Source organism: Eurypyga helias, unplaced genomic scaffold (assembly GCF_000690775.1).
Source record: "Eurypyga helias isolate BGI_N326 unplaced genomic scaffold, ASM69077v1 scaffold9018, whole genome shotgun sequence".
Classification (NCBI taxonomy): Eukaryota; Metazoa; Chordata; class Aves; order Eurypygiformes; family Eurypygidae; genus Eurypyga; species Eurypyga helias.
The window spans coordinates 68,518-78,750 of NW_010264921.1; positions in this window are offsets into that span (position 1 = coordinate 68,518).

The window sequence follows — 10,233 nt, forward strand, 5'->3', positions numbered from 1 at the left end:
CTATCAAAGCATGATAAAGTTCTTGCTGTCTGCCTTTATCACAGATCTAAGCAGTGTCAAGCACCCAAGATTTAAACAAGTGGCAAAGCTAAAAATAGATGGAACAAATGTGCTTGTTGTTTTGACTTTTAAGAATTATTTAGTAGAGATGAAATCTGCTTTTATTTAACATACGCAGTGGAAAGAGAGGGGGGCTTCTAGGAGACTTGGCTGCATTCAGCTCTTGCCTTGCAAGTGCAACACAGCTGAGACATGAGCCCTGGGAAGGCACACTGACTTGCAATATCTCTGACCCAGAAAGGCCCCTGTTCCTGTGGCTGGATCCAAGAAGGTACAACCCTAAGGGACCACAATCTGTGGATATGTCCCAGGCAGGGTAGGGACAAGTGGAGGAGTCCATTGCAATGTTAAACCCAATGGTCTGGTCCAAAGTTGCGCCTGCTCCAAGTAGAGCCTTATCTATGAGCCACAGTGCAGCACAGACCTCTCCAGAGCCACATGCTTTGAGGTGCTCCAGCATGACTTCATGCACAGCCACTGATCCTTCAAGGTGTACCTGCTGCAGCAAGGACTTAGCCACAGCCACAAATGCTTTGAGGTGTACCTTCTCCAGTGTGGACTTATCCTTGGGCCACAATCCCTTCAGAGATATATCTACTGTGTAAGCACTGCTCAGCAATAATGAAAACATCTCTATTATCAACACTGTTTTCTGCACAAATCTAAACCAGCCCCATACTAGCTACTATGAAGAAAATTAACTCTATCCCACCAAAAGGAGCACATTCCGGCTCCTGCACAGTTTCACTGATTTCAGTGCCTAGGCAGACCTTGCTGCAGGATTCAAATCCTTGTGGATATCTAAGTCCAGACAGAAGCAGCATCCAAGGATCCTCATCTATCTTTGGAGTAAGGGCACTCCCATGTCTGGAAGTGCTCAGGAGGACAAGGAGCCAGCCTGCTCTCCAATCCACACCGCTCAAGCAGTGAAATCCCCTGCAGAGAGGAGGAACCACACACCTGGTTCCTGGTACCTGGACTAGTACCTACTGATCCTCCAGACCCCTGAGAGCTGGGCTTGCGGCTCACAACACATACACTCTGTTCTGCACTAAAAGCAAGACCACTTTCAGGACTGCCTGTGCCAAGGATAAAAACAGCAGGTCATTCAAAACTGGTTTCAGCTTTCTGGTTCAACACTCAAACTATCATCTGGTCCTTCCATCTCCCATCACCTTCTGTCCGTGTCTCCCTCTCTCAACACTATTCCTGTACTTGAGCATCCACCTCCCGCATTCATCACTGCCAACCCCCTTCAGACACTAACTTGAAGCACCAGCACAAAGTGAAAACAAGGTCTGCAGCAGCCACCAATAGCTGGAACACACAGGCTGTCTATGAGCCTGTAGTGGCAGGTTTGTGGGGAGGCAGACACATAGTCAGCCCTCAACAGACACTGGGGAAATTAACTAAACAAACACTGAGCATTTCCTGCCTCTGATATTTCTTGGGACTCGATAACAGCACACTGATGGGATTATATCATGGTTTCTACTTCATACTATGCCTGGTTATACTGTGCAGTTCATTGCCACTCATTATTGGTGGAGACCAAATGTAGAGATGGATTGAAAAATGATTGGACACTTTCATGGTAGGTACCCCCCCAGTGGTTTTTAAACACAACAATTTATACGCTTAGAGGTCCCCAACCTGTTAACTGCTGAAAAGGTATATAGCAAGGAAGGAGCACTCTGCGCTCTTCCTTTTTCCTGTACTTCTTTCCTGAACATCTGCTACTGGACAGTGTCAGAAACAGGCTGGAGAACTTCGATCTAACCCAGTAAGGCCATTTGCACATTCTAAAGGACTGACAGCTCCTGCAGTTCCCTTATTCACTCTTGATCTCCATGCATGTCCTTAAGTGCTGCCTGGTCTCTGCTCCCCAGCTAATACCTCATCCTTTGCTTATTAATGGAGGACTACTCTTCCTTTGATTATTAATTCTCCATATTAATATCCAATAGCCTTTGGCTTTCCCCAGCAGATTACTGGTTTTGTCAAATTGTTCCCTCCCTTCCACTCAGATAAAGAAAACGGACAAATGATGGCCATCAGTCCAATGGGAATGAAACAGGTGCATTTTAGATATAGCAAATACAGCTCACTCTACTGGTGAGCAGTGAGTTAGCATTTGTTATGAACTTGAAATGACTTGTGTAATAGAAGATCAAGAGTCTTAAAGGCTGAGACCTGTATTTTGGGTTTCTAGAAATTTGGGTGAGAAAACTGTAAACATTTGGTTGTTGTTCATTTAAAGCTGCTTCAAAAATAGAGCTGAATTTTCTTGACGAGTAAGGAAGAATGTGATAGAGATTTTTAACCTTTTTTGATTTTTCAAGTTGAGCGAATATATCTTTTTTTAAAAAGCAATTAAAATTGTATTTTACAAAGAACTTGTCAGTGTAGCCTAGCTAAAAAATATGAGCTCTTTGTAATGACTCTCTTTACTGGAAAGATCTCAAAGCAATTTAACTATCCAGAATCACTTGTTATATGCAAGACAGCCATGTGTTTTTATCACGCGTCACTGTCAGATAAACTCAGGTCAAATTAGGCTTTCAGTCACCTTGATTACTTGAATGAGTCAGGCAGCAGTGTCATTGGACCTGCTCAGGTAAGAGCTGCTCAGAAATAGTCCAAGGCAGGGACAGAACAAGTCAGGAGTCCTATTCCTGCTCTATTGCTTTAACACTTCACTCCCTCCAGTAAAGCAGTAAAGCTGCAGACATTTCTTTTGCTACCATGGCATCTCACATGAGCTGGAGGAATGGAGTTGCTGAAGAGGGGGGTTTTTTTTTTTTTTCCTTTGACAACTTTTCTAGCAAGTTTAATAAATAAAATCTGAAAGTTTTTTAATATTCTCCCCTACAGCTGTGTGAATGGCACTGAGCAAGCTGTTATCTGCTGGATTTGCAAGAACATGAGCTAATTTCTGAGCTCCTAAAATAGCATCTGATTTCTCTCCCTGATCAAGAGACAACGGTCTCCAGAAAAATTTCAGCTGAATTCTTTCAGCAAAAACAACAGTCCCAACATACTTGGGGCAGGGGAGAGAGTGGGGCTTTGGTTTTCAAAACGACTGCAAAACAAGCGCAAAACAATTTTCCTATGGATAGTCAACATTTATGCTGGGGACCACATAGCTGGAAAGTGGCTTGAGTTCCCGGTGTTGACTCAAGTTGGCCACGAGCCAGCAGTGTGCCTTTGCAAGAAAGGCGGCTAACGGCATCCCAGGCTGCACTACGCAAAGTCCAGAGGGTCTGCAAAGTTGCCAGCAGGTCCAGAGGGGTGATCCTTCCTCTCTACTTAGCACTGGTGAGGCCACACCTGGATTAATGTGTCCAGTTCTGGGCTCTCCAGTCCAAGAGAGACATGGACATACTGGAGACAGTTCAATGAATGGCCACAAAGTTGATTAAGGGACTAGAGGATCTCTCCTGTGAGTGAAAGTTGAGAGCTGGGACTGTTCAGACTGGAGAAGAGAAGACTCAAGGGGAATCTTATCAAGGTATATAAGCACCTGAAGGGAGGGTGCAAAGAGGTTGGAGCCAGGCTCTTTCCAGAGGTCTCCAGTGACAGAACCAGAGGCGATGGGCACAAACTGAAACACAGGACGTTCCCACTGAGCAGTAGGAAATTTTTTTTTTTTTTTTTTTTTTTTTGTGGCTAACGGCATCCCAGGCTGCACTACGCAAAGTCCAGAGGGTCTGCAAAGTTGCCAGCAGGTCCAGAGGGGTGATCCTTCCTCTCTACTTAGCACTGGTGAGGCCACACCTGGATTAATGTGTCCAGTTCTGGGCTCTCCAGTCCAAGAGAGACATGGACATACTGGAGACAGTTCAATGAATGGCCACAAAGTTGATTAAGGGACTAGAGGATCTCTCCTGTGAGTGAAAGTTGAGAGCTGGGACTGTTCAGACTGGAGAAGAGAAGACTCAAGGGGAATCTTATCAAGGTATATAAGCACCTGAAGGGAGGGTGCAAAGAGGTTGGAGCCAGGCTCTTTCCAGAGGTCTCCAGTGACAGAACCAGAGGCGATGGGCACAAACTGAAACACAGGACGTTCCCACTGAGCAGTAGGAAACTTTTTTTTTTTTTTTTTTTTATGTTGAGGGTGACTGAGCCCTGGCACAAGTTGCCCAGGGAGTTTGTGGAGTCTTCATCCCTGGAGATAGTCAGAAGCTGTCTGGACACATCTGGTCCTGGGCAACTGGCTCTAGGTGGCTATGCCTGAGCAGGGGAGCTGGACCAGATGAGGTCCAGAGGTCCCTCTCAACCTCAACCATTCTGTGATTCTCCAATTTTCTGAAAGCACTGACTGTGTCAGTAGTGGTAACAGAAGTTTTGGGGTTAGGGCTACTTTTGGTTACCCCAGATGACAGACCAGGAGTAGCCTGGGAGCTTTAGACACAGCCTTTTGTTTCTAACCATATAACCAATATCTTGTAGTGCCAGGTTGGGAGATGAAAGGGCTGTTTCCATGCCATGTGGGATGTGCTGACTCGCACAAGGACCAGATGAAAGATGTTTAAACAAAAAAAAAATCAATCCCAGTAGGTCAGAACTCATTATAGAACTCATTATCATGTTTGTCCCTTCTTCAATGTATGTGCTATAAATCTGTGATTCTTGCACATGGAAGAATGTTTTAAGAGTTTGGGTGTGGAGCAGAAAGCCAGCAGCACTTGGAGATCCTAAGCCTATTTCTAACGGTAACCTTTGATGCAACACCGTTCCTGAGTTTACTTTCTGGGTTATCTCGCTTACCCACCCCACTACATGAGCATTACCTGCTGTGCTCATGGAGGCTTGAACCTGATCTCTGGGAAATTGATGGGACATTTACCACCAACTCTGATACAACTACAAACAGATCCAAGTTATTTTATGTCCTTCTAGTTCACAGCTGCACTGCCTTCTATGCCCTATGCACAGATCAAATGACACAGGAATAGTTGTATGTGCACTAAGTTGTTTCCACAGCCTAAAAAGCTTTGCCCACTAGATCTTTTAAGTAACACAGGTCCAGCTGTGACCTCCTGTAATTTAAATAACTCAGAAATTCAAGGCAGAAACCTCTTTGATATGGTTCAAGGTCTGTAAACCCTCTGAAACCTTTCACAGAGAAATCTCATACTATTTCTTTTTTCACAGAGGTTCCACAACAGAAAATAATTATAAGGAACCAGTTACAGTCCCTCAGAGTTGGTCTTAATAACCAAGTTGTTGTGTTTGAAAAGTGAAAGTTCACCAAAGTAACAATACAGATTTTATCTGTCTCAAATCTTCACAGGAGTTTATTTTGATTTCTGAGAGTGCTTTGCTTACAGCTTTGTACAGAATTAGCAAGTCATTGATTGAGTTTTAAGCTCTGTCTCCAGACGCATACAGCCATAGGCAGCTCCCAGGGCTTCTGCATTGTCTGGGAGTCAGTGGAAGTTGCTGGCACAGAACAGACAGCAGAATTTTGGCCTCTGGCCAGCGCACAACTGTGAAAGGCTCAAACCACTGTACAAACGAAAACGACCCAGTCCCATCCAAGAGCACCTTAAAAAGCACATTATCATGCAAATATACCTACATGGCTTGTATAAAAAGCAAACAAAAACAGTGGCAAAAAACCCAGCTGTGAAATATAGCTGTGGTCTTGATTGAATGTCTCTCTCTTTACACCTCCACAGCTGTAAGCACAGCAACTGTAACATTAAGGTCAACACAAGCAGTTTGAGTAAAGAATCAAGCAGAGGTGAGACTCTGAGGTTTAGGGTATGACTAAAATTCCCATGAGAAATGGAGCTTTTGAGGAAAGTCTGCCCATTGCGTTGAAAGACCTAAATCATCGATCATTTAGATCAAGCGTTCACAAATATGTGAATTCTTGTGTGCACTTCCAAGTGATCTGCACCACCAGAGGCTCACCCAGAGCTAAATGAAGCATCTGCATTATGAACACATCAGCCAAGGAGAATGATGCGTGGTGGCCAGGACACCGTTCAGACAGGACGGCCCCTCACCACACCCCTTATATGTACACAAGGCCAGCAGAGGAGGAGCAGAATAGAAGAACAGAGGTTTGTTTGTAAGTGTCTTGTAATGAAGGTCGAGGGTGGGAGATTCTGAGAACTCATCTGTAGTTTTTCCTCTCTTCCTCATCTAGAAGACCGCCAGGGAATAAAGCACTACCAGTTCAGTGGAAGCTGGGTATCTAATTCCCTTATCCCCTTATATGTACACAAGGCCAGCAGAGGAGGAGCAGAATAGAAGAACAGAGGTTTGTTTGTAAGTGTCTTGTAATGAAGGTCGAGGGTGGGAGATTCTGAGAACTCATCTGTAGTTTTTCCTCTCTTCCTCATCTAGAAGACCGCCAGGGAATAAAGCACTACCAGTTCAGTGGAAGCTGGGTATCTAATTCCCTTATTCTGTAACAAAATAAACTGAACAGCTTTTTGCAAACAATCACAAAAATATAGAGCAACACCCTTTCTTTTTTTGACGCTGTGATGATTTTAGTCACAAAAGAGTTACCTTCTTCACAGTGGCTGGTATGAAGCTAGGTTTCTGGACTTACCCTGAGAAAAACACTGATAAGGGGTCTTTTTAGCTAGTGCTGGGGAGCGCTTGCACCAAATTCAAGGTCTTTCTCAACTTCAGATACTACAGCTATGTTCCCATCCCAACTTTTACAAGGCATTTTGGTGGGGGGGGGGACAGAGTTCAGACAGCTGACCCAAACTGACTGAAGGAACATTTCATACCACAGCACATCATGCTCAGTACTTAAGGGGATTGGGCTTGGGGGCCATAAGTCTTTGACTCTATCCTTAACTATTTTTTTCGCTCCTTCGCTAACTCCTTTGATAGCTGGTTCATTAGTGAGCTGGTGAGTCAGTTTTCACTTGTGCTATTGCTCACAGGGCTTGCTCAGATTCTGCTGTGACTGCTCCCAGGCTCGGACTCTCACTACTCAGGACCTAACCATGCATCAGTCAGCAGGTGCTGAGCCAATGAATCATATTGTATCATATGTTTTATTTTCTAGTATTTCAATTACTTATTATTAGTAGTATTTTTATATATTCACACATATATACATAATTCACTGATAGTCAATCAGTAAATAGTTCTTAATTTTACAAGCTTCCTTGTCTTTTTCCTCTAATTCTTCCTCTCCACTGGAGCAGCTTCATGGTATTTTGGTAGCCAAGGTTAAACCACAACAGCCACATACAGTGAAGCATGCTCTATAGGGCGAGACAGTTACCATCATCTGGGCTAACTGAGGCATGGAGATAGGCTGAGACTTTTCTAAATAGGTGCACAGTTCCTCTGAATTAAGTGTGGGCTTAAATGAGGTCTATGTTAGGGCCCATGAGGGGCAGAGGCTCTGGAAAGGCTGTGTAGTCTCGTTCACGGGGCACCGAACTGACTCTCCAGAGACCTTGGTTCTTTTCTCAGAAATGCTATTCATGTGCTACGTGACCTTTGGAGCGTCCCTGTGCTACTCTGCGCTTCTACTTCCCCTCCCAGGCCTGCTTTCTCTCACTGCAAATTCTTTAGAGCAAAGACTTCTCTGTTTTTATCTTTCAGTCTCACGCAGAGGTGATGAAATTAAACAAAAATAATAGCAACTGAGAAAAACAAAATAATATAATTTTTAGTTCATGGATGTTATAACTTTGTCCATGAGGATGAGATGTAGCACTACATTATTTCAATTGTCTCTTTAAGGTATGCCAGGAGAGTAAATCAGGTCTTTGGCTGAATTACTGTATACATTAAGAAAAAAATCCTAGACTCAAATAAATCTCACACTGCATATCCCTCTCAGTTGGTTTGTCTTCCTTGTTTTAGCCTCCCACTGGGTCAAAATAAAGCATCTGCTTGCCAAAGAAAACGTTGACTTCTTGAAGAACCGACTCACGAAAAATAAACCCACGAGTTTTGATGGCTAGCCTCTTTCCATTTTTCATGGAAAACACCTCCCCAAACTCCGTCGCAGCAGTACCCATGTGTTCTGTGTATCGTGGCTGGCTGTACACGTGTAGAGAGCCGAGGTGCGGTGTGTTCCACCGCCCAAGGAGAGCTGCGGGGTCTTTCTGAGGCCAGGCCGGGGCGGAGCTCAGAGCAGAGCCCGGGCTGCCGGGCGTCCCCTCCAGATGTCAGCACCGGGCCGCGCGGCCCCGCCGCCCGCCTCCACGGCACCGGGAGATCTCGGCTCCCTTCTCTGCGAGATTTGTTTTCCTAATTTCTTTTTACTTGAAGGTTTACCAGCTGCTTTATTACCAGGCTGAGCCTTCCTTGCACTCTCTCTCTCCCCTCCTCCTTCCCAGTTTTTGTTCCTCGAGACAATCACTGTCTCTGGTCCCAGCTGCCACTGCTGATTTTTCATTACAGTTTAATTTAAAACTGGGATTGGAATGGAAATGTCTTTTTGCCATTTGGGGTTTGCGAGGCCTGTGGTTTTATTGCCAAAGGCACAAATGTTTGCTACTACTGTTTTCCAGAGTACAAGTGTAAGGGGCCTGCCAAAGGGGGCAAAAGGGTCTGGAGGTTTGTGAGGAACAGTCAGGGGAGGCAGCAGAATAAATCCACCAGCACAGAGAGAAAATAAGCCAGTTCTTGGCTTATGCATTCATGCTGGTACATGTGCTGGTGTGTTAGAAGGAGGTGGGGATGTAACTTGTCTCTGGGCATGGGGTCTGTGCTGTGCACTCATGAAGCAGATGTAAAAACAGACCAAAGCTCCGCTTCCTCGGGGAGTGAGGGGGAGAGACACAGGACAGGACACCAAAACAAGCTAATTACTTTTCCTTTAAAGCTCCCTGGCTCTCTTTCTTTATCTGGCAAGCTGAGTGTTATATAGCACCCTGCTCAGTAATAGCACTTTGAGGGAAAACAACAAGATGTGTGAGTAGAAAAGAAGACCTGCTAGTCACGGTCTTCAGTTCTCTTTTCCTTTGCTTACACCAGCAAGTAGGATGCTACAGACATCACTACAAGCTCTCTCTCCCAGGAGGTCAACAGGAAGCCCTCCTAAATCAGCATCACCCCCACATGCCCCCAGCTGGCAGAGCCTCTGCTGCTCCTTCTGGCTTGTTTTACCCAGTCTCCTCCATTCATCTGTAAGGAAATATACAGAGAAAGATGTAGCAGTGGTTCCAACTTCAAAATTAACTTAAACTGGATGGAAATTTAATCCTTTCTCTCCAGAGATAAATGGAGGAGGATGTTGTGGACAGTTGCAGTCAATTTAAATATTTAGCATCAGCACAGGAAGCTACTGTTTCCAGCATGGCAGATTACAGATGGGAATGCCTAATCTCTGAGCTGTTATGCTACAAAACAATTATTGTCTCTCCTCCTAGGGAGAGCCTTGTCTTTTCCTGGCTATATCATTTCAGATGTCAGATGGAATTTCTGCATTAATTCGGTGGATCACACTGACTCTTTATACATCCTACATTTCAGCCTCCTCTCCCATTAGCCTTGGGCTGCTCCGCATCTGGAGCTTGTCTGGTATTGATACGGCATTTCACTGTCAGTCCACCAGCGCGACAGCATGTGGCACTCTACAGAGACACAGACCCTGTTCTCCTCCAGCATTTTTCATATCTGCCTCCACCACCAAACAGGTTCTCAGTTACTTACGTATAGGCACTGAGGCTACATTCATTGGGACAGTACAGCTTCTGGCCACATGCCATTTAGCCTGCTTTCCTCACCTCGCTCCAGACCTCTAAATACACTACAGATCCCTCCAAAATACCAATTCTTCTCCCACACCCAGAGACAGGCATTGCTACACTCTCCTGCAGTGCTGAGTGTCCCCTCAGATCTACTTCCCCCTTTCAGTTGGCTGTAGTGTATATAGTTCTAGAGATGAGGCTATACTGGAAGAGTAGATGATACACCCATCAGCTTGCTGAGCTGATGCACCATGCTTGCCTTGATGTTAGATGTGCTGAAGGGCTACACTGGGGTGAAGGTGTGGAAACTAGTAGGAGAGGACAAAACCACTCAATTTGGCAATAGAAGGAACTGATTACAACTCTTGAGAAAGCAAGATGCATGATCAGAATCAGCAGGAAGAAAGCTCAGACAAAAGAAGCTGATCCACAAAGCTGAACCAAGATGCAATGACAAACATTGAAAGATAGTCCAGTCCCAGAT